At 37.8% G+C, this 26,589-nt stretch overlaps 1 protein-coding gene and 1 pseudogene across 1 annotated transcript in view; one reads left to right on the top strand and one right to left on the bottom strand.

Annotated features, from left to right (window-relative positions):
- LOC113618557 (metabotropic glutamate receptor 8-like) overlaps window positions 1–26,589 on the bottom strand; it is a 201,416-nt gene that overhangs the window by 74,275 nt on the left and 100,552 nt on the right. The gene's annotated exons all lie outside the window — the stretch shown is intronic.
- LOC113618147 (ATP synthase F(0) complex subunit C2, mitochondrial pseudogene) lies at window positions 1,516–2,638 on the top strand (annotated as a pseudogene).

The raw sequence follows: 26,589 nt of genomic DNA, 5'->3' as shown, positions 1-26,589 counted from the left end.
TAAATCTTGAATTCATTCTAGTCATCTACAGAGATCTCTCTCACAGACAGTGAATTTCCTAACAGACATGTTCATAAAGACACTGAGTAAGCACAACTTTATTACCACTGATTTGGCCCCAAATACCTCTCTGGTCTCCTTTCCTGGTGAAGTGACCTGGGACCTCATGTGAGTTTGGCAGACTCTTTCTGTCCCTTGGGCTACAGATTAATTTTTAAAAATAGCCCTAGAAGCTGATCCTTGATTCCTTCACAAGTCCCAGTCTGATTCTAGTTCCTGACAAAGCCACTGCTCTCACACAGATTACATCTGCCCAGAGGAGGCAGGTTTTCCTAATGAGTGAAGTCTTTCTATACACCTGTGTTGTCCAATGCAGCCACTAGCCACATAGGGCTATTTAAATTTAATTTTAAGTAAATTAAAGTTAAAGTTAAAATTCAGTTCCTTGGTGTACTAGCCACATTTCAACTGCTGAATAGCCACATGTGGCCAGTGACTAGGATGCCATTTTGTTCTTGACTTTGGCCAACTTTCTTCTTGGAGTTGGGCAGACTCATCCCCTGCTAAAGATCAGAGTGTGAAACTGTTTACTCATTTCTTCATTCAACACATATTTATCAGTTTCTTTTCTAGCTGCTGGATATATCACCATGAACAAAACAGATATGTACCTGCTCTCATGGAGCTGTCATTCTAGTGGAAAAACCAACAATAACAGGTAAACAGCTAATGGAAAAGATTATTTAAGTTAACGATTTTTTTCTTTCTTTTTTTTGGCCACGCCCCGCACAGCATGTTGGATCTTATTATGGTTCCCCAATCAGGGATCGAACCCACACCCCCTGCAGTGGAAGCACGGAGTCTTAACCACTGGACCACCAGTGAACTCCCTAAGTTTTGAATTTTAATGCTAGTGTATCTCCCTTTCAGCCCCATGGCAACAAGGAATTTTTGTTTCATTCAAGTGGGCCCATCCCTCCAGTCACCAGCCTGCTCTCCCTTGACAGTCTTCATAGCGCAAACACTGATGGTTTTAGGATTTCCTTGAATCTACTGTTGTTTTGTTCAGTCTCCTTTTTTCTTTAGAATTTCTACCGACAGCTTTTTTTTTTTTTTTTCATCTTAAGACTTCTGATTTCAAAGCTTTATTTAACTTTGTCCCTTCTTGAGGAAAAAGAGCTTGTTGTGTTCCCATCATAAATCAAGATTTTTTTCATAAAGAAAGATACCATTACAAAAATACTTGAAACTAATTATTTTAAATTGTCAAAATAACCATTTTCCACAGTACTGTTTACTATTTTACTGTTTTTTCTGCCTTTTTCTCATTTAACTGTCTACCCACAGTTAATTCTGTATGCGTTATTCCATCATCAAGGGTTCTCCAGGTTCTTCAGTGATCACATTTTTAGGTGTGGCTAGTCTTAACTATTTCTATTCCCAAATAGTACAGCAAAAACTACTAGACATTCCCTCCTGGAAGACCTCCACCTCCAGCTTCTTCACCTTGTCATTAGATCTTCAGACTGTCTCTTGAACTAAAATCTTTATTCTATTCCCAGTGGGCTATACCATCTAGGCTGTCACTACTCATACCTGGATTACTAAAGCAACCTCCCCAAAAGGTTTAATGTCTCAATTTCTCTTCCTTGCAATTGATCATGTACACTAAATCATGGTTAATCTTAAAACAGTCTGTCATTGCCCCTCTCTGTCTTCTCTGCCCTGGGAGCAGCTCTTGCCACTTCCCCACCCCCAGAAAACACATGCTTGCCCCAACTTCATCTCCATCCCCTCACTGGTCAGGATCACGTCTCAGCTGCTGAGCCAACCACTCTCTGAGGTGGTGCTGACAGATGAGAGCCTCAGCAGCTTGGCAGCCCCATGCCCCCTGACCTTACTTATCCCTAGCAGCAGCTTCCAAAATGGCACCATTGCAAGGAACATTGACACAGCAGCCAAGTTCACTGAGGTTGGAGCTGCCATGGTCAGAGGGGTTGGCTCTGGGGCTAGGATTAGGACTGTGTTTGGGAGCCTCATCATTGATTATGCCAGGAATCCTTCTCTGAAGCAACAGTTCTGCTCTTAATGCCATTCTGGGCTTTGCCCTCTTGGAGACCATGGGGGTCTTTTGCCTGATGATGGCCTTTCTCATCCTCTTTGCCGTGTGAAAGAGCTATCTCCATCTCCCAGCGTTCTTTCTTCCACATCTCATCTGCTCTGTATGTTCCTTTCCTTGTATCTTCCCAAGCAGGCCAGGAAAAGTGTTTGACTCAAGGTTTGACAGAGGGAAGACAAATAAATACTGTTTGAATAAGAAAAATTATAGCTTGTCATCACCCTACCTATGAACCCACCTTGGCTCCCTAATATCCCTAATATCATAGAATCAAATTTCTTTTTCATGAACTTATTGCTTTGAAAAAATAATGCTAAAACTGAATAATTCTATTATTAAAGTGACCTTTTCCGTTACACATATTATAAATAACCTATTTGGTCTCTGAAAATGACTTTGGATTTTTCAGGCTGCTATACCACTGGCTCCTATGACTTATTATGTACCTGCATATGTCTCCTCATTTTATCTAGTTAAAACTTTTCTAATTATCTTCCTCCCAAGTTTCCACCAAACACTTCTTCCACAGAGCACACACGAGGGAAGGAAGAAAAAAAGCTTCTAGGGATAATTTACTGAGTTCACTGACATAAATGGGAGTTTTAAGAAGCACAAGCAAACTATTTCAGCCAATTGTGTATACCTTTCCCATTTCCTTTACACCCATTTGAAGCCTACACTATGCCTTTTTCCATAGGATCCAAAGCTCAGTAGCTTGAATTAATTACAGACTGACATTCTACAGGCAACTTTTGGTTCAACACCCACAAACTAAAATCAGCCCAGCCTTTGAACACAGGATCTAGTAGTGATTAATAATTTCACCACTGGCCAGGAGGATAACAAATAAAAAGAGCAAACTCATTACTTTATTGTGATTTCAAACCTAAATGTTTATCTTCCATGTATTTTACATGCCCAAAGAACATGACTGCAATTTGAGTTTATTAGGAATTGAAGCAGAACTAATGAAAGATTCTTTATTGGAATGTTCTAGTTACCTTTTCAAAAATATCTATGTCCTTTTTCATGAAGATTAGATGTATAAAAGAAAGTTCAAGTCTCTTTTATTATTATCATAACTTGCTCTAGCAATCAAGGGAAAGGAAATGTATCTTTCTGTCATATTTTATTGCAGTTAAATTAATTCTTGTAGTTGTATTATGTCTCTAATACAGGTTAACTGATGCTTAAAGTAACTAAAGTCCAACATTTTTTCCTTCTTTTTCATAATTAGTTTCTATTATCATAAATATACTAGACTCTGAGAAACTCAGTAGACTTTTTTTTTTTTACATTTTTTTGGATGCAAACCACTTTTAAAGTCTTTATTGAATTCATTACAATATTGCTTCTGTTTTAGGTTTTTTGGGTTTTTTTTTTTTTTTTTTTTGTTTTTGGCTGTGAGGCATGTGGGATCTTAGCTCCCCGACCAGGGATCGAACCCACACCCCCTGCATTGGAAGGCAAAGTCTTAACCACTGGACCACCAGGGAAGTCCATCTGTAGACTTTTATATTTGTTACTTTTATATTTTTCAAGATCCCTTGAAAAATATTCAAAATTATTAACATACATACATGTAATACAATATACATTAATATGCATAAGCAATTTCACTAGATGAGATCATAGCCAATCAATGTTTAACCCACTTCTCAATACCATTTTATAGGAGCTTCAGGCTACCAGAATTAATTTCATTGACTTGGAAGAGTACAGAAGACATAGGTTATATCACAGGTCACAGGCAAATAATTGTGCTTAAACCCTTCTGTATTTCTATGGCAATATTTACTTAACAGACACATATGGTACTTGCTATGTTCGAAGCCTTTTATATATGTTAATCCATTTAATCCTCCTAACAACCTCATGAGTTAGGTAGTATCATGATCTCCATTTTACAGACAGAGAAACTGCAGCATAAACAGGTTAAGGCTCTTGCCCAAGTCCACAGGGCTAATAAATGGTAAATTCAGAATGCAAACCTAGAAATCTGGCTCCAGAGTCTGAGCTCTTCAGCACTCTGCCAGGCTGCCTCTCCATCTTCAAAATTATTTCCATATTTGGAATCTAATTTCAATATTAAGAATATTAAAGCTTTTAATTTTGTGAAAAAAGTATAACATTTTCGCTTTCATATCTGAAATCATTTTGTGGCTGCTCCCACACAGGCACCCAAGGTCTCCCTGCTCCCCAACACACCGGCCCAGGTGCCCTCTTGCTGTGCACCATCCAGCTCTGTGCCTTCTCCTATAGCAGATCCTAACACGATTTCTGCATATTAAATGCCAAGTTCTTTAAGGGCAGGGAGTACATCTTTTCACAGGTACATCTCGAACATGCACCTGTGCAGATAAAACATCGTTATAAATCGTCCAGCAGCCAAAGAGTTAAACAACCTTCTGATCAAGTTCTGACACCTGTCAAAAATAGATTTCTTCTCTACCCACGGGAGTAGACACCCATTCCATTTTTTTAAATTAGCAAGTGTGTGGAAATAGGCTTGGGATTTGAAGGAAATGATACTGCAGAAAAACAGGTAAATGAATGGTCCACTTTCCTCTTGGCATAGAGCTTTCAAAATGTGAAAGACACTGGCGTCCCTAATTTGAAGAAGTGGCAGCCCAGCGGCACTGAGCTTTTCAAGCTGAAAGCCGAGGAATATATACCAAGCTACTATAACAAAACACTTCCATCAAAACCTCACAGCAAGCGAACAACCGCCAGCCAGCACATTGCTCTGCACAAGAAATGACGTTATGTCATTTTGTGCAAAGGACATCAAAACAACTTGTCAGTTTAACAGAGGATTTAGATATGCCAGGAGAAGACTTTCACATATCACTTTAAGCATTCCTAGGAAAACTGCTATAGAAGCTCTTAAGGCACAATAATTTGAACCTAACTAGGCTTATTAACCAACACAAACCATAACTTTTCTAAAATGTCTATTTCTTTATAAGTGTAAGGATTTGTTAGAAGAGTCCTACTAACTCTTAGAAAATAAAGTTCTGCAGAGAAATGGTGATTTATTTGCTTTCATCCAGGAACATTCACTCATCACGTTGTTAATTATGTACCTATTAGTGCCAGGCACTCTATTGAGTGTACTTATAGGAATCATTTTTCTGCCAATAAAACCGTATTTTTAAATTGGGTTAGTAATTTCCAGATACTTTGTCAAATTTAACAACAGTAGATAGTGAGTTCTTCATATTCATGGGACGAAAGCAGCATTTTAACTGACGTACATAAATCTACATTTTATCTTGAATGGCAGGAACATATGTAGGTATGCGTCAGCTCACACATGTAGCTGGACTGTTCTGATTAACTGTCCATTTTGCATTTTTGCCTAATTTGATCACTCAGTTCACTGAAACAGCCAAATTGCCTTTGGCATTTAAATAGGATTGGCTGTAGGTCCATAAAATAAGAGAGCTGAATGGGCATTGGAAGACCGGCCCCCCTGGACCACAAGCTCCTGAGTATAAGAATTGTGATTTCTGTGGCTCTGGGGCTGGATGTATTTCCCAGCACAGACCAGACATTGATATATGATTTTTTAAATAAAGGACCCCACATAACCTCTTTCAAGCCTATAAAATTATATCCCATTAATAAAAATTTCCAGAGGTACCAGACATTAAGATGGTCACTTGGTCATTACCCTTATAATATTAACCCTACCTAGATGCAGAGATCATACTGGGGCTCTTACAGCAAAATGATTTGAAACTAACTAGATTAATTCACCAAGACAAGCTACAACTTTACTAACAGCTGCTCAGTTCAGTGAGTTTTCCTTCATTCTCTTAACTTTTCATCCCTGATACCGTTTTATTTTGGGTTTTGGTTTTTTACTTTTTTGTTATCTTTTGGGGTACTCTAATTATTAAGTTAGAAGTTAACAAAATAATAAATTATAACTCTGCTTCTTGGTTACCAGCTTAAATTCTCTCAACAGTGCATGATTATTCAAGCTTATCTCCTTTTCATAACGTTGATAATATTATAATATGAAATGTGCACCTCTCATCATGGTGTCCTGTACCCTTTCTACTATAATGAATGTTTGCCTTATCTCCCAACTAAACCGTAAGCTAGAGCAGGGTCCAGGTTCGCGTCCCTCTTTCTTGCCATCCCCACACCCTGACAGGATACACACGACTGTATCCACTACAGGGGCATGTTGGGGAAAGATAATACAGTACTGCAAAAATGGGGCAAGGAGGTGGCAGAGAAGAGTATCCCAAAGCTCTCTGATGGAAAATTGAATGAAAACTTCTAAGAAAAATGAAATATTCTCTTTCGCTCTCCCTCTTTTAATCACCACTTTTAAAACTTACACATAATCAAATTCCACTACAACCTGACAGCAACGACATTATGAAATATTTATTGTGTCAGGCACTCTTTGGCCAGCCAAAGAGCAATTCCCGGGCCCCAGTCACCTTTTGCTTACTTTCCCTGCTTTTCTTGCAGCCGAGGATGCCCATTGACACAATTCTGGCTGGCACTGCCACTTCCCCATTCTTCCTGTCTTGGACATATGATGTCTGGGCCTGCATTGTGCATTTTGCATTTTGCAAGCATGAAGCAAAAAAATGTGAAAACGAAAAACCAACTTGTTGGGAACAGTGAAACCGAGGATAAAATAGCATTATCGAGCAATGCAAGCAAACCAATGCAAGTAATCTCCTTCTTTCAGAACACTCGATGTGAGGAAAAGACTTTTTGCTTGTGTAAGCCACTGCTACAGCCAAATGCCTTCCAACTCAGACATTGATTAAGACAGTTACGGTTTAAATCCTGATTTTACCTTTTACTAACTATGACTTTGGGCAAATTACTAAACGTCTCTAAGTTCAGTTTCTCATCCGTGAAATGGACATAAGTGTAATTGCCATTAGAGAATTTTTGCGAATTATTGTGAGAAATATGAAATAATCCACGTAAAGTAATTAGCAGAACTTTAATATTACTCTCAAATGTTAAAGGTACATACTAATATTAAAATATAAAGACACAGGAATGTTTTTAAAGTAAATGTGTCTTTTTTCCCAAAACATTGCATATAAAAAAATTAAATATTTAGGGTGGTAGAGAATTCAATGTTTTATAAAATAATTCTCACTGTATCTTTTAGGTCAAGACATCTACAATTAGGGCTTCCCTGGTGGCGCAGTGGTTGAGAATCTGCCTGCCAATGCAGGGGACACGGGTTCGAGCCCTGGTTCGGGAAGATCCCACATGCCGCGGAGCAACTAGGCCCGTGAGCCACAACTACTGAGCCTGCGCGTCTGGAGCCTGTGCTCCCCAACAAGAGAGGCCGCGATAGTGAGAGGCCCGCGCACCGTGATGAAGAGTGGCCCCCGCTTGCCGCAACTAGAGAAAGCCCTCGCACAGAAGCGAAGACCCAACACAGCCATAAATAAATAAATTAAAAAAAAAAAAAGACATCTACAATTAGCATTAATACACTCACGTGTGATTACATTAGGTGGTACTATAATCACTATGATTAAAATGTTTTTGTTCTGGTTATTGCCACAGAAAAATAAACTACTTCCACAAGCATAAGGATAGACTGAAATGGCTCACAGTAACTCCCAACTTCTTTTTTCTTGAATTTTTGAATTTTATTTAACTGATTTTTTTATACATCAGTTTCTTATTAGTCATCAATTTTATACACATCACTGTATACATGTCAATCCCAATCACCCAATTCATCATACCACCACCACCACCCCCCCACGGCTTTCCCCCCTTCGTGTCCATACGTTTGTTCTCTACATCTGTGTCTCCACTTCTGCCCTGAAAACCAGTACATCTGTACCATTTTTCTAGGTTAAACATATATGCGTTACAATGTGATATTTGTTTTTCTCTTTCTTACTTCACTCTGTATGACAGTCTCTAGATCCATACATATCTCAACAAATGACCCAATTTCGTTCCTTTTTATGGCTGAGTAATATTCCATTGTATATATGTACCACATCTTCTTTATCCATCTGTCTGTCGATGGGCATTTAGGTTGTTTCCATGACCTGGCTATTGTAAACAGTGATGCAATGAACACTGGGGGTGCATGTGTCTTTTTGAATTATGGTATTCTCTGGGTATATGCCCAGTAGTTGGATTACTGGATCATAGGGTAGTTCTATTTTTAGTTTTTTAAGGACCCTCCATAGTGTTCTCCATAGTGGCTGTATCAGTTTACATTCCCACCAACAGGGCAAGAGGGTTCCCTTTTCTCCACACCCTCTCCAGCATTTGTTGTTTGTAGATTTTCTGATGATGCCCATTCTAACCGGTGTGTGGTGATACCTCATTGTAGTTTTGATTTGCATTTCTCTAATAATTAGCGAGGTTGAGCAGCCTTTCATGTGGTTCTAGGCCATCTGTATGTCTTCTTTGCAGAAATGTCTGTTTAGGTCTTCTGCCCATTTTTGGATTGGGTTGTTTGTTTTTTTGATATTGAGCTACATGAGCTGCTTATATATTTTGGAGATTAATCCTTTGTCTGGTGATTCATTTGCAAATATTTTCTCCCATTCTGAGGGTTGTCTTTTCATCTTGTTTATGGTTTCCTTTGCTGTGCAAAAGCTTTGAAGTTTCATTAGGTCCCATTTGTTTATTTTTGTTTTTATTTCCATTACTCTATGAGGTGGATCAAAAAAGATCTTGCTGTGATTTATGTCAAACAGTGTTCTTCCTATGTTTTCCTCTAAGATTTATAGAGTGTCCGGTCTTACATTCAGGTCTTTAATCCATTTTGAGTTTATTTTTGCTTATGTTGTTAGGGAATGTTCTAATTTCATTCTTTTACATGTAGCTGTCCAGTTTTCCCAGCACCACTTATTGAAGAGACTGTCTTTTCTCCATTGTATATCCTTGCCTCCTTTGTCATAGATTAGGTGACCATAGGTGTGTGGGTTTATCTCTGGGCTTTCTATCCTATTCCATTGATCTGTGTTTCTGTTTTTGTGCCAGTACCTTATTGTCTTGATTACTACAGCTTTGTAGTATAGACTGAAGTGAGGGTGTCTGATTCCTCCAGCCCCGTTTTTTTCCCTCAAGACTGCTTTGGCTATTCGGGGTCTTTTGTGTCTTCATACAAATTTTAAGACTTTTTTATTCTAGTTCTGTAAAAAATGCCATTGGTAATTTGATAGGGATTGCATTGAATCTGTAGATTGCTTTGGGTAGTATAGCCATTTTCACAATATTCATTCTTCCAATCCAAGAACATGGTATATCTCTCCATCTGTCGGTATCACCTTTAATTTCTTTCATCAGTGTCTTATAGTTTTCTGCATACAGGTCTTTTGTCTCCCTAGGTAGGTTTATTCCTAGGTATTTTATTCTTTTTGTTGCAATGGTAAATGGCAGTGTTTCCTTAATTTCTCTTTCAGATTTCTCATCATTAGTGTATAGCAATGCAAGAGATTTCTGTGCATTAATTTTGTATCCTGCTACTTTACCAGAGTCATTGATTAGCTCTAGTAGTTTTCTGGTGGCATCTTTAGGATTCTCTATGTATAGTATCACGTCATCCACAAACAGGGACAGTTTTACTTCTTCTTTTCCGATTTGTATTCCTTTTATTTCTTTTTCTTCTCTGATTGCCGTGGCTAGGACTTCCAAAACTATGTTGAATAATAGTGGTGAGAATGGACATCCTTGTCTCATTCCTGATCTTAGAGGAAATGCTTTCAGTTTTTCACCATTGAGAATGATGTTTGCTGTGGGTTTGTCGTATATGGCCTTTATTATGTTGAGGTAGCTTCCCTCTATGCCCACTTTCTGGAGAGTTTTTATCATAAACTGGTGTTGAATTTTGTCAAAAGCTTTTTCTGCATCTATTGAGATGATCATATGGTTTTTATTCTTCAATTTGTTAATATGGTGTATCACATTGATTGATTTGAGTATACTGAAGAAACCTTGCATCCCTGGGATAAATCCCACTTCATCATGGTGTATGATCCCTTGAATGTGTTGCTGGATTCTGTGTGCTAGTATTTTGTTGAGGATTTTTGCATCTATATTCATCAGTGACATTTGTCTGTAATTTTCTTTTTTTGTAGTATCTTTGTCTGGTTTTGGTATCAGGGTGATGGTGGCCTCATAGAATGAGTTTGGGAGTGTTCCTTCCTCCGCAATTTTTTGGAAGAGTTTGAGAAGGAGGGGGGTTAGCTCTTCTCTAAATATTTGATAGAATTCACCTGTGAAGCCATCTGGTCCTGGACTTTTGTTTGTTGGAAGATTTTAAATCACAGTTTCAATTTCATTACTTGTGACTGGTTTGTTCATATTTTCTATCTCTTCCTGCTTCCGTCTTCGAAGGTTATACCTTTCTAAGAATTTGTCCATTTCTTCCAGGTTGTCCATTTTATTGGCAAAGAGTTGCTGTTAGTAGTCTCTTAGGATGCTTTGTATTTCTGCAGTGTCTGTTGTAACTTCTCCTTTTTCATTTCTGCTTTTATTGATTTGAGTCCTCTTCCTCTTTTTCTTGATGAGTCTGTCTAAGTGTTTATCAATTTTGTTTATCTTCTCAAAGAACCAGCTTTTAGTTTTATTGGTCTTTGCTATTGTTTTCTTTGTTTCTATTTCATTTATTTCTGCTCTGATCTTTATGATTTCTTTCCTTCTGCTAACTTTGGTATTTGTTTGTTCTTCTTTCTCTAGTTCCTTTAGGTGTAAGGTTAGATTGTTTATTTGAGATTTTTCTTGTTTCTTGAGGTAGGCTTGCATAGTTATAAACTTCCCTCTTAGAACTACTTTTGCTGCATCCCATAGGTTTTGGATCATCGTGTTTTCATTGTCATTGGTCTCTAGGTATTTTTTGATTTCCTCTTTGATTTCTTTAGTGAACTCTTGGTTATTTAGTAACGTATTATTTAGCTTCCAAGTGTTCGTGTTTTTTACGTTTTTTTCCCTGTAGTTCATTTCTAATCTCATAGTGTTGTGGTCAGAAGAGATGCTTGATATGATTTCAGTTTTCTTAAATTTACTGAGGCTTGACTTGTGACCCAAGATGTGATCTATCCTGGAGAATATTCCATGTGCACTTGAGAAGAAAATGTAATCTGCTGTTTTTGCATGAAATGTCCCATAAATATCAATTAAATCTATCTGGTCTATTGTGTCATTTAAAGCTTCTGTTTCCTTATTAATTTTCTGTTTGGATGATCTGTCCATTGGTGTAAGTGAAGTGTTAAAGTCCTCCACTATTATTGTGTTGCTGTTGATTTCCTCTTTTATAGCTCTTAGCTGTTGCCTTATGTATGGAGGTGCTCCTATGTTGGATGCATATATATTTATAATTGTTATATCTTCTTCTTCGATTGATCCCTCGATCATTATGTAGTGTCCTTCCTTGTCTCTTGTAACATTCTTTACTTTAAAGTCTACTTTATCTGAGATGAGTATTGCTACTCCAGCTTTCTTTTGATTCCATTTGCATGGAATATCTTTTTCCATCACCTCACTTTCAGTCTGTATGTGTCTCTAGGTCTGAAGTGAGTCTCTTGTAGACAGCATATATATGGGTCTTGTTTTTGTACCCATTCAGCAAGCCTGTGTCTTTTGGTTGGAGCATTTAATCAATTCACGTTTAAGGTAATTATCGATATGTATGTTCCTACGACCATTTTCTTAATTGTTTTGGGTTTGTTTTTGTAGCTCCTTTTCTTCTCTTGTGATTCCCACTTAGAGAAGTTCCTTTAGCATTCACTGTAGAGCTGGTTTGGTGGTGCTGAATTCTCTTAGCTTTTACTTGTCTGTAAAGCTTTTGATTTCTCCATCGAATCTGAATGAGATCCTTGCTGGGTAGAGTAATCTTGGTTGTAGGTTCTTCCCTTTCATCACTTTAAGTATATCATGCCACTGCCTTCTGTCTTGTAGAGTTTCTGCCAAGAAATCAGCTGTTAACCTTATGGGAGTTCCCTTGTATGTTATTTGTCGTTCTTCCCTTGCTGCTTTCAATAATTTTTCTTTGTCTTTAATTTTTGCCAATTTGATTACTATGTGTCTCGGCGTGTTTCTCCTTGGGTTTATCCTGTATGGGACTCACTGTGCTTCCTGGACTTGGGTGGCTATTGCCTTTCCCATTTTAGGGAAGTTTTCAACTGTAATCTCTTCAAATATTTTCTCGGGTCCTTTTTCTCTCTCTTCTCCTTCTGGGACTCCTATAATGTGAATGTTTTTGCGTTTAATGTTGTCCCAGAGGTCTCTTAGGCTGCCTTCATTTCTTTTCATTCTTTTTTCTTTATTCTGTTCCACAGCAGTAAATTCCACCATTCTGTCTTCCAGGTCACTTATCTGTTCTTCTGCCTCAGTTATTCTGCTCTTGATTCCTTCTAGTGTATTTTTCATTTCAGTTATTGTATTGTTCATCTCTGTTTGTTTGTTCTTTAATTATTCTAGGTCTTTGTTAAACATTTCTTGCATCTTCTCGATCTTTCCCTCCATTCTTTTTCCGAGGTCCTGGATCATCTTCACTATCATTATTCTGAATTCTTTTTCTGCAAGGTTGCCTATCTCCACTTCATTTAGTTGTTTTTATGGGGTTTTATCTTGTTCCTTCATCTGGTACATAGCCCTCTGCCTTTTCATCTTGTCTATCTTTCTGTGAATGTGGTGTTTGTTCCACAGGCTGCAGGACTGTAGTTCTTCTTGCTTCTGCTGTCTGCCCTTTGGTGGATGAGGCTATCTAAGAGGCTTGTGCAAGTTTTCTGATGAGAGGGACTGGTGGTGGGTAGAGCTGACTGTTGCTCTGGTGGGCAGAGCTCAGTAAAATTTTAATCTGCTTGACTGCTGATGGGTGGGGCTGGGTTGCCTCCCTGTTGGTTGTTTGTCCTTAGGCAACCCAACACTGGAACCTACCTGGGCTCTTTGGTGGAGCTAATGGCAGACTCCAGGAGGGCTCATGCCAAGGAGTACTTCCCAGGACTTCTTCTGCCCGTGTCCTTGTCCCCACGGTGAGCCACAGCCACCTCCTGCCTCTGCAGGAGACCCTCCAACACTAGCAGGTAGGTCTGGTTCAGTCTCCCCCAGGGTCACTGTTCCTTCCCCTGGCTCCAGATGCACACACTACTTTGTGTGTGCCCTCCAAGAGTGGAGTCTCTGTTTCCCCCAGTCCTGTCAAAGTCATGCAATGAAATCCTACTAGCCTTCAAAGTCTGATTCTCTAGGAATTCCTCCTCCCGTTGCCGGACCCCCAGGTTGGGAAGCCTGACATGGGGCTCAGAACCTTCACTCCAGTGGGCGGACTTCTGTGGTATAAATGTTCTCCAGTCTGTGAGTCACCCACCCAGCAGTTATGGGATTTGATTTTACTGTGATTGTGCCCCTCCTACCATCTCCTTGTGGCTTTCCTTTGTCTTTGGATGTGGGGTATCTTTTCTGGTGAGGTCCAGTGTCTTCCTGTTGATGATTGTCCAGTAGCTAGCTGTGATTCTGGTGTTCTCACAAGAGGGAGTGAGAGCACATCCTTCTACTGTGCCATCTTGGTTCAGGCACCCCCAACTTTCTTTTCCCACCTCACCCAGAAACCTGAGTCATTGTGAATCTTTAGTGTTTCATTTATTAGGTTATTTTCAGGATATTCAACCATTTCTCTTGGATCACTGAAGAAAACAACAGGTCTCTGGGTTTTGTTTTCCTTTGTTTTAGTCACAAGCATTTCAGTTTCACTTCAACGAGATCATCATTCCCAATGTTTCTCTTTGGAAGCTTATCTCACAAGGCTAATAAAAGATAGTGTTCCTAAGCCTAGAGACTTTCCATTTATAGCTTTCCATTAAGCTACTTAAAGGTAGATATTATTCCAATTAAATATTTAAAAGGTAGGTCCTTTTATGAAGTAGCTTTTTTATTAATTTAAAAAGAGATAATTATTTAAACTTCTAAATCCTTTCTAATAGGATTTCAAATGACCTGCAACAAAAGACATAAATAGATTAAGATGAAAATAAATCAAAACATACCAAAGCACTGGAAAAGTGGGTGCAAATATAAAAGTCATCATTGATGTGATTATGCACAAAATTTAGCTCTGAGCTTTCATGAGACTAAGGGGAAAATGGAAATATAGTTGATTAAGCAATTTCTTATGACTATATATAGCAGATCTGTAATACTTTTATATACTAATTCCAAGTGTGGTCTTGGTACTAAATTCCATTAGGAATTTATCTTATGCGCCCTACTTCAAGGAAAATCAAGTTTCATAGTACATAGTGTTTTCATCCATAGGGTTCAATAGCTGCTTTGAACGTCAATAAAATTCAATAGGGGCTTCCCTGGTGGTGCAGTGGTTGAGAGTCCACCTGCCAATGCAGGGGACATGGGTTCATGCCCTGGTCCGGGAAGATCCCACATGCCGCGGAGCGGCTGGGCCCATGAGCCATGGCCGCTGGGCCTGCGCGTCCAGAGCCTGTGCTCCGCAACGGGAGAGGCCACAACAGTGAGAGGCCTGCGTACCACAAAAAAAAAAAAAAAATGTCAATAGCATGACATTACGTCAGTAATTTTAAAATTATTTTTAGCCATGGAATCTGGAAAATAAAATGTTATGCAGCAGCTATCATATGTAACATAGGTAAATAAGCACTGCTCTAACTGAAACACAATTAAAGGGCCTGAAGCTACCATCATCACTGACTACAGAATCTGGATAAGGCAAAAGCCTGTGTAGCCAATAAACTGATCATATTAGTTACAAATATTAAAATGGAATTAAATTTCCTACAGTTAATATCATACTTAATGGTAAAAGATTGCATGTCCTCCCCATATGACTGCAGACAAGGCAAGGATGTTTATCTATATCAGTGCCATTGAACCTTACACAGGAGGTTCCAGCCAGTGAAATAAAGCAAGGGCGGAGGGAGAGGAAATACCAGGCATACAGATAGGAAAAGAAAAGGCACAACTATCTTTATTCACAGACAACCTGTTTGGGTATTGGGTATGTAGAAAATCTTAAGAATCTACCAAAAAAAAAAAAAAGCCACTAGAACTAAGCAAGGTTGCAGGATACAAGATCAGTAACAAAAATCACTTGTATTTCTATATATAAACAACAGAGAATTGGAAATGAAACAAATATACATTTGCAATAGCATCAAAAAACCATGAAATACTAAGAAATAAATTTAACAAAATGTGTGCACAAGGAGTAACTTAAAACTACAAAATATTACTGAGAAAAGTTAAAGTCTTAAATAAGGAAGTAGTTGAGGCGCACCCCCACTTAAATTCATATGTTGGAGTCCTAATTCCCAATGTAATGGAATTTGGTAATGGGACCTTGGGGAGGTAATTGGGTTTAGACGAGATAATGAGGGTGAAGCCCTTATGATGAAATTAGTCTTATGTCCCTTACAGAAGGGACATGAGAGAATTTGTTTCTCTCTCTCTGCACACAAGAGATCATGCAAGCACACAGTAAGATGGCAGCTGCCTACAAGTCAAGAAAAAAGAAGCATCCGCATTACATCTACTTTACTGATTTGATGTTGGACTTCCCAGCCTACAGAACTGTAAGAAAATAAAACTCTGTTTTTTAAGCCACTCAGTCTATGGTATTTGGTTAAGCCAGCCCACACTATGACAGAGATATACCATGTTCATGGGTCAGTTGACTTAACATTAAGATTAAGATATCAATTCACTCCAAATTGTTCTACAAATTCAGCACAATCTCAATTGAAAGCCAAGCAGGCCCATATGGCCCAGCAATTCCACTCCTATATATATAGCTAAAATAAGTGAAAACAGGTACTCAAACATACTTGCATGTCAGTGTTTACTACAGTAGATTTTTATAAAGTTCAACATACATCTGTCAAATGACCCAACCATCCCAAGACTGATTAAATTATATACCTACCCTACAAGAATGTCCATAGCAGATTTCTTCATAATAGCCAAAAAACTGGAAAACAAGCCAGCTATCCATCAATAAGTGAATATATAACCAAACTGTGATACATCCATTCAGTAGACTACTACTTAACATTAGAAAGAAATAGACTATTTTACTATTGTTACATGCAATGACATGGATAAATTTTTCTGTCATTTTTGAATTCTTTTGCTTATTCTGAAATTCTGGATAAATGGAATGATATAGTATGCATGTCTTCTTTTGCTCAGTAAGATGTTTTTGGTACATACATACAATGGAATATTATTCAGCCATAAAAAGGAATGCAGTTCTGATGCATGCTACAATACGAATGAATCTTGAAAACATTACGTTAAGTGAAATAAGTCACAAAAGAACAAATACTATATGATTCCATTTATATGTGATGCCTAGAATAGACAAATTCATAGAGGCAGAAAGTAGATTAGAGATTACCAGGGGCTGGGGAGTATTGAGTGTTACTCCTTAATGGCTACAGAGTTTCTTTTTGGGATCATGAAAAATTTCAGAAGTAGTGGCAATGGTTGCATGATATCACGAATGCAATTAATGTCATTGAATTTTATACCTTAAAATTGTTAAAATGGCAAACTTTATGTTATATATGTATTATTACAAGAAAGAAAATTATTTACAAAAAAATCCTAGGAAGCTTTTTGTAGAAAACAAGTTGATTGTAAAATATACATGACTATGTGAAGGACTTAGAATAGTCAAAATCATTTTGAAAAGAATAACTAAGTTGGAGGACTTACATTACCTGATCTGAAGACTCACTATAATGCTACAATAATCAAGATAGTGTACTATTCGTAAAGGGTAGATATACAGATCAATGGAGGAGAACAGAGTCTCCTCCACTGAGTCTGGAAATAGATTCATATACAATCAATTAATTTTTGACAAAGTACCATGGTAATTCAATACGGAGAGTAGTATTTTCATTGAATGGTGGAGAACATCTGGATATGCACACGAATAAATGAACTTTGACCTTTCCTCAGATTATACACCAAATTAACTCAAACTGGATCATAGACCTAAATGTAAAAACCCAAACGATAAATCTTCCAAAGGGAGAAAACTTTGCAAAAACCTGACATTAACCAATTGAATTTCACCAAAATTAAAATCTGATTTTCACAGACTCCATTAAGAAAATAAAAAGTTAAGCACCAAAATGGGAGGAACTGGGATGAAATGTTTATATATATGTGTATATATATATACACACATATACATATACACATATATTTGTGTATATATGAGCATATATATGTGAATGTACATACACATTCATTTGTATGTATATATGTGTATATATATGTATGTGTGTATGTATATATATATGAATTCATATATATATATATGAATTGTGTGTGCAGGTATATCTGACAAAGGACTTGTATTCAGAACTTAATAACAAGACAACAAAATCCCATTTTAAAAAAATTTTAAAAGGTTTGAACACTTTACAAAAGAAGGTATACAAATGGCCTCTAAATACATCAAAAAATGCATAACTACATCAGTCAAAAGAAAAATGCAAATTTAAACCACATTAAGATACCATCGCAAATCCATTAGAATGGCTAAAAATTAAAAGACTGGAGCAAATGGAAATCTCATGCAATCCTGGTGGGACAGTAAAGTGGTATAACTACTTTGTAAATAGTTGGGCAGATTCGTATAAAGTTCAACATACATCTGTCATTTGACCCAACCGTCCCAAAACTGATTAAATTATATGCCTACCTTACAAGAATATCCATAGCAGATTTATTCATAGTAGCCCAAAAACTGGAAAACAAGCCAACTATCCATCAATAAGTGAGTGGATAACCAAATTGTGGTACATCCATTCAATGGACTACCACTTAACATTAAAAAGAAATAGACTATTTTACTATTGTTACATGTAATGACACGGATAAATTTCAAAAACATTTTACTGAGCTAAAGAAGACATGCATACTATATCATTCCATTTATCTGGAATTCCAGTAAAGCAAAACTATTCAAAAATGACAGAAAACAGATCAGTGTTTGCCCAGGACTGTGGCTGGTAGGAGAGGGGGCTGACTGCAAAGTGGCATGAGGGAACGATTTTGGGTGATAGAAATGTTCTGTATCTTGATTGTGATGGTGATTACAAAGTTGCATACATCTGTCAAAACTCATTGAACTTTATACTGAGAATGGGTGCATTTTATTGCATGTAAATTATACTTTGATAAAGGTGTAAAAAAATGAAATAAATACCTGCACCATTACTGAATCACATCATGTACTTGCTGAAGCTGTGATGAAATGGATTGTCAGAGCAATACAGCCAAGCTCACACACAGGTAAGCTAAAGTGTGGGTGTAAATTCAATTTCAGAATAAACAGACTCCCGAGTCACTGGCAGACTCAGGGGTGAGCTCTCCCTCATGCCCAGCTGGGAAATGTCCGCATTCTTTTCCACCAGCAGTGTACATATCCCAGGTCAACAGCTCGAGAGCCAGGAGAAAGACGATGGTGCATCTTCCTCCTAGAAGAAGACAGCTGCTCTTGGCAGTGGGTACTTGAGACAGGACTCAGGAAACCTTTGCTATGGCCAGCTCTCCAGAAGGTATATGCTTTAATAATTAAGCATTTTTTATCTGTGAACGATTAGATGTTTGTGCATTTTTGTCACTTCCACTGCTTCCCTAACCAGGAGAGCCCACTAATTCTCCATCCCCCACCTTGAAGATAGCTCAGAAATGATTTTAAAACATTGAAAGCATAACTAAAGTGGTGGCTTATATTTTCTTTGCACAGATAAAAATTCATCCTGTTCTCTAAATTTCTTAGTAAAGTTCATTTTCACTGATGATCATACAGGCAACTTCTAATACTAATACTATGGTTCTCAAACACTTCATGGTCTTAACCAAATCCTCAGAGGTCTATGATGGGCCTGGAATTAGGGTCCAAAGATATGCATTTTAACATCTCCCTGATGATTCTAGTGTAGATAGTCTTCAAACATAATTTAAGAAACACTGCTTTAATGGGTTCACTGTTTCATTGCTTTGCCACAGACACGACTTTTTATTCCTCCAGTTAGGTTGGAGTGAGTTGACAGGCTAGATAATAACCAAAATACATAATCAAAGTCACTTTAGTCACTATATACTTTCTTCAAACAGTCCCTCATGAAGATACAACATGATTATTTTTGCATGGGGAAATATATATTTAATTGTTGACTTTGCTTCTGTTAAACAAATTTTAAATACAAATGGCACTGATTCTATAAATAATAACATCCTAGGAAAACAACCCATAAAGAGTCTTTATACTTAACTCTTAGAGAATGGCAGCATGGATTGCTTAAAAAGACATGAAATAGCTTGCTGCTATCGATTAAATTTCTTCTGAGAAAAGGTGTGAACTCTTACAGGTGGTATCCAGATGGGGAATTAGTCCCTTCTCATCCACAGGCAGAAAGTCTATAAAATGTCTTCTACAACTGTGGAAGAAAGGGAAGACCTTTTGTGCCAAGAAATTTTGCAACTTGTGGATTGGAAGAGTGCTGCACCTCTTGGGAGCAATCCATATTACATGTAACTGTGTAATGTCGAACAGAACAGATAACTAAACTACAGAAATTGAGTTCACGGAGAAGCAATGTGTCAAAGTCTAACTTTGAACAAAGGTAGACAGACTGAAACATTTCCACGACTATGCCTGGTTTTGGTCTTGAAAATGACCAGTCCAACATGAGCCCACTTGGGTCAACATGCGATGCAGAAGACGATCAGTAAATGGAAGGGAACAAGGATGACAACAGGAGAGGATCAATCACAACAAGCCAGAGACCCTCCTAGCCTCTCGTGGTTAAGGGTTCATGAACACCTTAATGAGTCAAGCTGACAGTTAACCCCCGAACAATATGTAGTCATGCTTATATATAATTTATTTATAGATTTTTCTTTATATATGCCTAAGGTAACGAACTATTTGTTTCAGTTTAAACAGTTTATTTTGCAGGGTGTGGCCTCCCATTCTCAGTAATTCCTTTTAAGGACTTTAAAACCACTTTCATTATTAAGAAAAGGTATTCAAACTAGGTGAATCCAATCAACAATTGTAATGATAAGAGCATCTCTTTTTATTAGTGGCTCTTAACTTCTAGGAAAGATTTTAAAGAAAATTCGTTGTGAGTGCTTTAATCTACAAAATAAATTATTTGAATATGAATTCAATTAAACAAGCTCAAAACCAGATGGTGGAACTCAAAATAAGTTTTAGAAAAAGGGATTGCACAAGTAAGGAAAGAAGTTGATGGTCGGTATAAATTAAATTAGTAAAATAACAAACACATTAGTAGGATCAAAGAACTGAATAGACAAGGTTGAAAATTAAATTACTCACTAGAGGAAACACTTGAGAAAATCAAGTAAAGGCAGAGAAAAAATACAAAACCTAACACAATTATAAGAAAAGTAACATATATAGAAGGTAGATAACACAATAAATGCAACAGAGAAAGTATTCAAAGATATAGTGCAGCTAAGCTTCTCTGATAATTAAGGGGAAAATAAATGTGTATATTGAAAGGGCACATGCAGTTCCAAGAAACATTGATAAGTGGTGATCATCTGCAAGAAAGACCTTGGCTACAAATTTTCCCCCACGTTCAAGGATGAAGAACAACAACTTAGTTATCAGTTCTTGCTGTCTATTATTCTACCTACACGCATAAGCATAGAGAGATTTCTAGAATGATAATCGTCAAAATTATAATGATTATTTCTGGGAGGTGGAATTTGAGGTGGGCAATCACATTTTTCTTTGTACCTTCTTCTATTGTTTTTATATTTATAATGAACTTGGGCTACTTTAACAAAAGCAAAACTCATTATAGGAAGGAAAGAAGGAAGGGGGGGAGGGAGGGAGGGAGGAAGGAAAGAGACTATGGATCTGCAAGACACTATTTTATCTCTTTTCTTGTTACCTAATCTTTACCAAAAAAGAAGAGGAAGAAGAAGAGAAGGAGGAAGAGAAAGAGAGAAAAATCATTCATTTTGTATTGATCACAAATCATATACGTGAATTCTTGGGAATATCTGCTTATACCTGATATATTAGAATTTCGCTCAGTGATTTTTTTCCTGATATTTGTCTCTAATTTGAAGTGTCTGAAGGAGAACTGCATATTTGTAGAGACCCAACTGTGCTACTGATTAAAAGATGTCTGTGTTCCATAAATATTTACATTCCAGTTTAGGAGAGCACAGAAACAACTTAGTGGGCCTGTTGCTTTCCCACTAAAACAGACTACTCAACAAAACCATTCTGGATCATTTTCTACATCGAATTATCTTTTCTACCAGATCTCTGGTAGAATGTCAATTCCCCGAAGACATGGACTGTGCTTTCTCTTCGTTACAGATAATGCAGGGCTTTGCATGGTGGAAGTACTAAAAATAAAAAATAAAAATTGTAAGCTAATTGACAGTCATGGTGATGATATTGTTTCGAACTCGCTAAGGCCAGGCTGTGAACTATCTTAACCAGATATATCTCCACTAAGTTTCAGATCTAAGAGACTTTGCCAAGCACAATTCTGTTTGCAATGAGTCTCTTACAATTATCTACTATCTCCCCAATCCCTCTCTTGGCATTTCACTTAGAATTTTAGCAACCGGCTCATTGGAAACCTCTCCTCCACTATGCCAGACACTGTTTTTAGTAACTTGAATATGTCTTGTTCTATCTTTCTCTCTCTCTTTCTAATTCTAAAATTAGAATTTTACTCAGTGATTTTTGCCTGTCTCTAATTTGAAGTATCTGAGAGAAAACCAAAACCTATCTACCTAGCAAAAACCAAAACCTATCTGCTCCCCACTTGCACCCCAGTACCTGAAAGTGGCTGGAGAAAAACACACACTTGAGTTACCAGATCTCACATAAAGTTTTAAGAAATAATTTTAAGAAAACTATTCATTTTTTAAAAACAAATGTATGACCATAAACCTCAAGAAACACCCCATCAGCATCCTTCTATCTTTCATAGTAAATTCATTTTCCTACTCTACCAAAAATTTATTTTATGTATTTTTTCCTCTCACCTCAAACCCTCAATACTCTGCCCTCCCTCTGCCTCTCACTCTGGGCTGATGACCTTGATCTGTATAGTTCACTGAAAAATGAAAAGCAATCAGAAAAAGAAGTCCTCATTTTCTTATCACTGAATCTTCCAACCTAATTGCATCGGACCCATCCACTCTGTCTTTCTTCCTGATACAATGGATGACCTCTCCTTGGTCCATTTAAACCAACCCTCCACAGTGCGCTGGATTCCATTCCTTCTCCCATATTGAGAAATTTTGTTACTGAAATTCTTCTACCCTCCTTTTCTGCTCCCTCCTCATTTTCCCTCTCTTAACTGGATCATTTCCATCAGCATGTAAACATGTTATAAAAAGTCTCTCACTTTGAAAGCAAACAAACCAAACTTCCTTGACCGTATATGTCCTCCAGCTTCTGCCCATTTCTCTGCTTCTCCTCTGGGAAAAAGTGTCTCCACTTACTCCCATTTGCTCTTTAATCGACTCCAATCACGCTCTGCCTCCACCACTCCCACGGAGCTGCTCAAATCAAGGTCATTAAAAACTTCTATCTTGCCACATCTGGCTCCAAATTACTCAGCCTCTCCAAAGTGTTAACTTAATGGATAATAGCTTTGTTCTTGAAACACTTGCTTCACTTGGCTTCCAGTGAAGGATGCTTTACTGGTTTTCCTCTTAATTCTTTGGCATTTTTTCTCAGTTTCCATTGCTGGCTCCTCCTTCTCTCAATGTTAGCATTCTCCAGAGTTCAGTCCTTGGCTCTCTTTTCTTCTATATTTACTTCTTCCTAGATAATCTCATCTAGTTCCATGACATTATATAATTACCAATAGGCTAAATATTACCAGACCACACAGATATTATATAGTCCCCATACTCCATATTCTAACCTTTGTACTCTACTTCCAGGTTCCTACCTGTGCCCTAAGCTCACAACTCTTGATGTCCTACTGCTTCCTCTTCAACATCTCCACTAGGAGGTCTAATAGACTCTTAAACTAATGGCCAAAGGAAAACTCTTCATTTCTATCTTCCGCAAATTTTGAACCTCCCCCCAATTATGTCCATCTCAGTTACCAGCACCATGACAAAAATCTAAGTGTAATCAGATTACTCATAATTTTGGTTATCAAATAATTTTAATTATCCCTTTCCCTCCACCCTGCTCCAAGCCATCAGCAAATTCTGTGGTCTTCCTTTTCAAAACATCCCAAGTCCAACATTTATCATAACTTCCAATGCTATCACCTTTGTCCAAACTACATCATTTCTCACCTAGACAACTGCAGTGCTTAATAACTGATCTCCCTGTTTCCACTTTTACCTTCCTGTATCTATTCTCCATTTAATAGTCAAATTGAACTCTTAAAAACAGGGATTAGATTGTGTTATTCCCTTGTTGAAAACTATAATTGGTATCTATCCATTGATTCTTGATGAAATTTAACTCCTTACATAGCTCACAGTGTTCCACATAATCTGGCCTGTACCTACCACTTGGACTTCATCTCCAGATCACTCCATCCCAGCCACACCTGTCTTCTTGCCTCCAAAAACAAAATATCCATCTCTCTCAGGTCATTTACACATGCTGTCTCCTAGAATTCTCTCCCCTAATATCTTCTCATGAATGGACCCTTTACATCACTCAGATATCCTCTCTAACTTCACTGTTACAAAGAGGTCTTGTCTGACCAGTCTGTGTAAGACACCCCCCACCTCACCTCCCCATCACTCAATGTTCTTTTATTCTGCTTTCTTTTCTTCATAACACTTTACAATGTTTATTAGATGTCTTCTCCACTAGAATGTAACCGCTTCAGGTAGGGACTCTGCTGTATTTGCTGCTGTATCCCCGCACCTGCCAAAACCAGTATTGGTTCCACAGAAAGCCTTCAAGAGATACTTCCTGAATAAATACATGAATGAATGTCCTTTGCCTGCTGAAACGACCTGGCTGATTTAGCTCACTGCTGGCTTGGGGAGGGCAGGTTTCTGACAGTGTTAAAGGACAATTACTCTGTCTTCCATGTGGCAACAGAGTAAACCAGGTGAAATTTCAATGTAGGCAATGCTCGACCTGAGAATTTTTGAACCACTGTCCTATTTTCTAATGTCCCTTCTCCCTCACCCACTGGCGTCCGGCACCTTCATGCTGACTGATCGCTGTCTACATGCACACACAACCCTCATCAGGGCCCCTGTTACCTTTAGAGCTTCTCTGCCATGAGAACAGGCATATTTCAGTCACGTCATGGAAAGATGTAGCAGTGCCCCAAACGCAGCAGTGCCCCAAACGTAGCTGCTTTTATGCCCTGTCATTTCAGCCTCCCCATTTCTCCCTTTGATGGAGACTTCCAGTGACTTCTAGGTGCTAAAAATCTTCATGAAAATTTTAAATAAGTGTTAAAGCATAACTGTGATGGTTAATTATATGTGTCAAGCTGAATAGGTTATAGGGAGTCCAGATATTTAATTGAACATTATTCTGGGTGTGACTATGCAGGTATTTCTGAGTGAGATTAACATCTGAATTGACAGACTAAGTAAAGCAGATTGCCCACCCCCACGTGGGTGGGCCACATCCGATGTGTTGAAGGCCTGAAGAGAACAAAAGTCTGAGTAAGAGAATTCACTCTCTCTGCCTGATAATCTTGAGCTGGGACATGGGTCTCCTCCTGTCTTCAAACCCAGGCTGACTTACACCATCAGCTTTCCTGGTGTTCAGGCCCTCAGACTCGAGCTGGAACTCACACCATGGACTTTCATGTTTCTCAGGCCCTCAGACTGCAGATCCTGGGATTTCTCAGCCTCTATAACCATCCTGTGAGCCAATTCCTCTAAACAAATATCTTGTTACAAGATGGATAGATAGATAGATAGATAAATAGATAGATAGATAGATAGATAGACAGACAGACAGACAGACAGACATGGATAAAGTCCATTTGTCTGTGTCTCTGAAGTACCCTGACTAATACAATAACCTTAGTTCTTTAAGAAGCTCTGGAATCAAATTTATTGTGGAGATGCCTCACCAGTGGCGAATCTTTCCTTCTTTCTTATTAAGAGACTTTCATGGTATTCAGCCAGCCTAAGGGTGTCACCTAGAGTAGGGTAGACACTGGGATCCTTGGTATAAAGTAAATCCCATCTTTCCCTAAAATTCTATCTCAGAGAGAAATAATTCCAACTCCTCCCTCTAGCAAAGATGGAGAGCTGCAAACTCTTCATTCTCTTCTTTCCAGGATCATCATTTTCCCCCAGATAATCTCAGAACTATTGGTACATGAAATTAATACAAATTGTGGGTTTGTATGGTAGATAGAGCAGTTGTTTTCACTTATGAGAATGGGTTGCATTTTTGTTTAATTTCTACTTACACTTTTTAAAAAATAGAGACTATATTGATCACTCATGACTATAGGAGAGATTTTATCTCAATACAGGTGGTAAAAATATAAGAGTTTCTAATACCATTATATGCTCTATTTCTTAAACTATGTTAATCCTCCCGTAAGAAAACATTTTACCCCTTAGGGAAGAATCCTTGGTTCTTCCCATCACTCTGCTTTACTTTATATTGATAACTTTTTTCATTAATTTTACTATTAACTTTTGACTTCTAGCCATGTTTTATCACTAGTGAATTCTTTCAGACAACCGTAGGGTGATATGGTAAGAATTAACATCTTAATAAAGGAGAATAATTTCTTGCATTCTTAGAAAGCTCAAGGCCAAGATAATTTTCTTATAATCATAGTTAAGAAAAGCTTTTTCATGGCTTTTATAAAGATGCCAAATGAAACTCTGTCTTAAAAAACTTGTTATCAAGTACCTCCTTAACATAAATCCATACACATAGCTATTGCTTAAGCAACTTCAACAAGATTATAGGACTCAGAAGTCAAAGATGCCCCAACGGAGAATTCATTATAACAAAGCTAAAGTCCTTAACTTCTAGTAGCTTCTGCAGGTTTAACAAAGAATGTTCAGAGCATTGCCAGGCTCCTACATTGCCATAAAATGTTGTATTTATACCTGAAGGAGTCACTATGTCGATTTTTTTTTAATTTATAGGAATCACTCAGTTTTTGAAGATCACCCACACTCTTTGTCAGGATTAATTGTTTCTTTGGATTTGACCTGAAATTATAAAGACAATGAAGCAAAGAAAGACAAGAAAAGAAAGAAAGTCAATCTAAGAGTTATGGTCCCTACCAGTCATCTCCATTTTTGATTTTTAGGCAGAGGTTTTAAAGATGTACTCGATTGTATGCAACAAAGAGTAAATGGCTTCTGTTTGGAATTCCTCATGTGGGCCCAAATATCTAGCTAAGACTGACTATAACCTTTTAACATTAACATGATACATAGGAAGGATTTTAACTGTAACCTTCATCTCGCTCCAC

The sequence above is a fragment of the Aethalodelphis obliquidens genome, unplaced genomic scaffold, assembly GCF_003676395.1.
Source record: "Aethalodelphis obliquidens isolate GAN/ISIS:26980383/991018 unplaced genomic scaffold, ASM367639v1 scaffold5, whole genome shotgun sequence".
NCBI lineage: Eukaryota > Metazoa > Chordata > Mammalia > Artiodactyla > Delphinidae > Aethalodelphis > Aethalodelphis obliquidens.
Note: the sequence above shows the minus strand (reverse complement) of the source record. Positions and strands in the feature narration are given on the sequence as shown.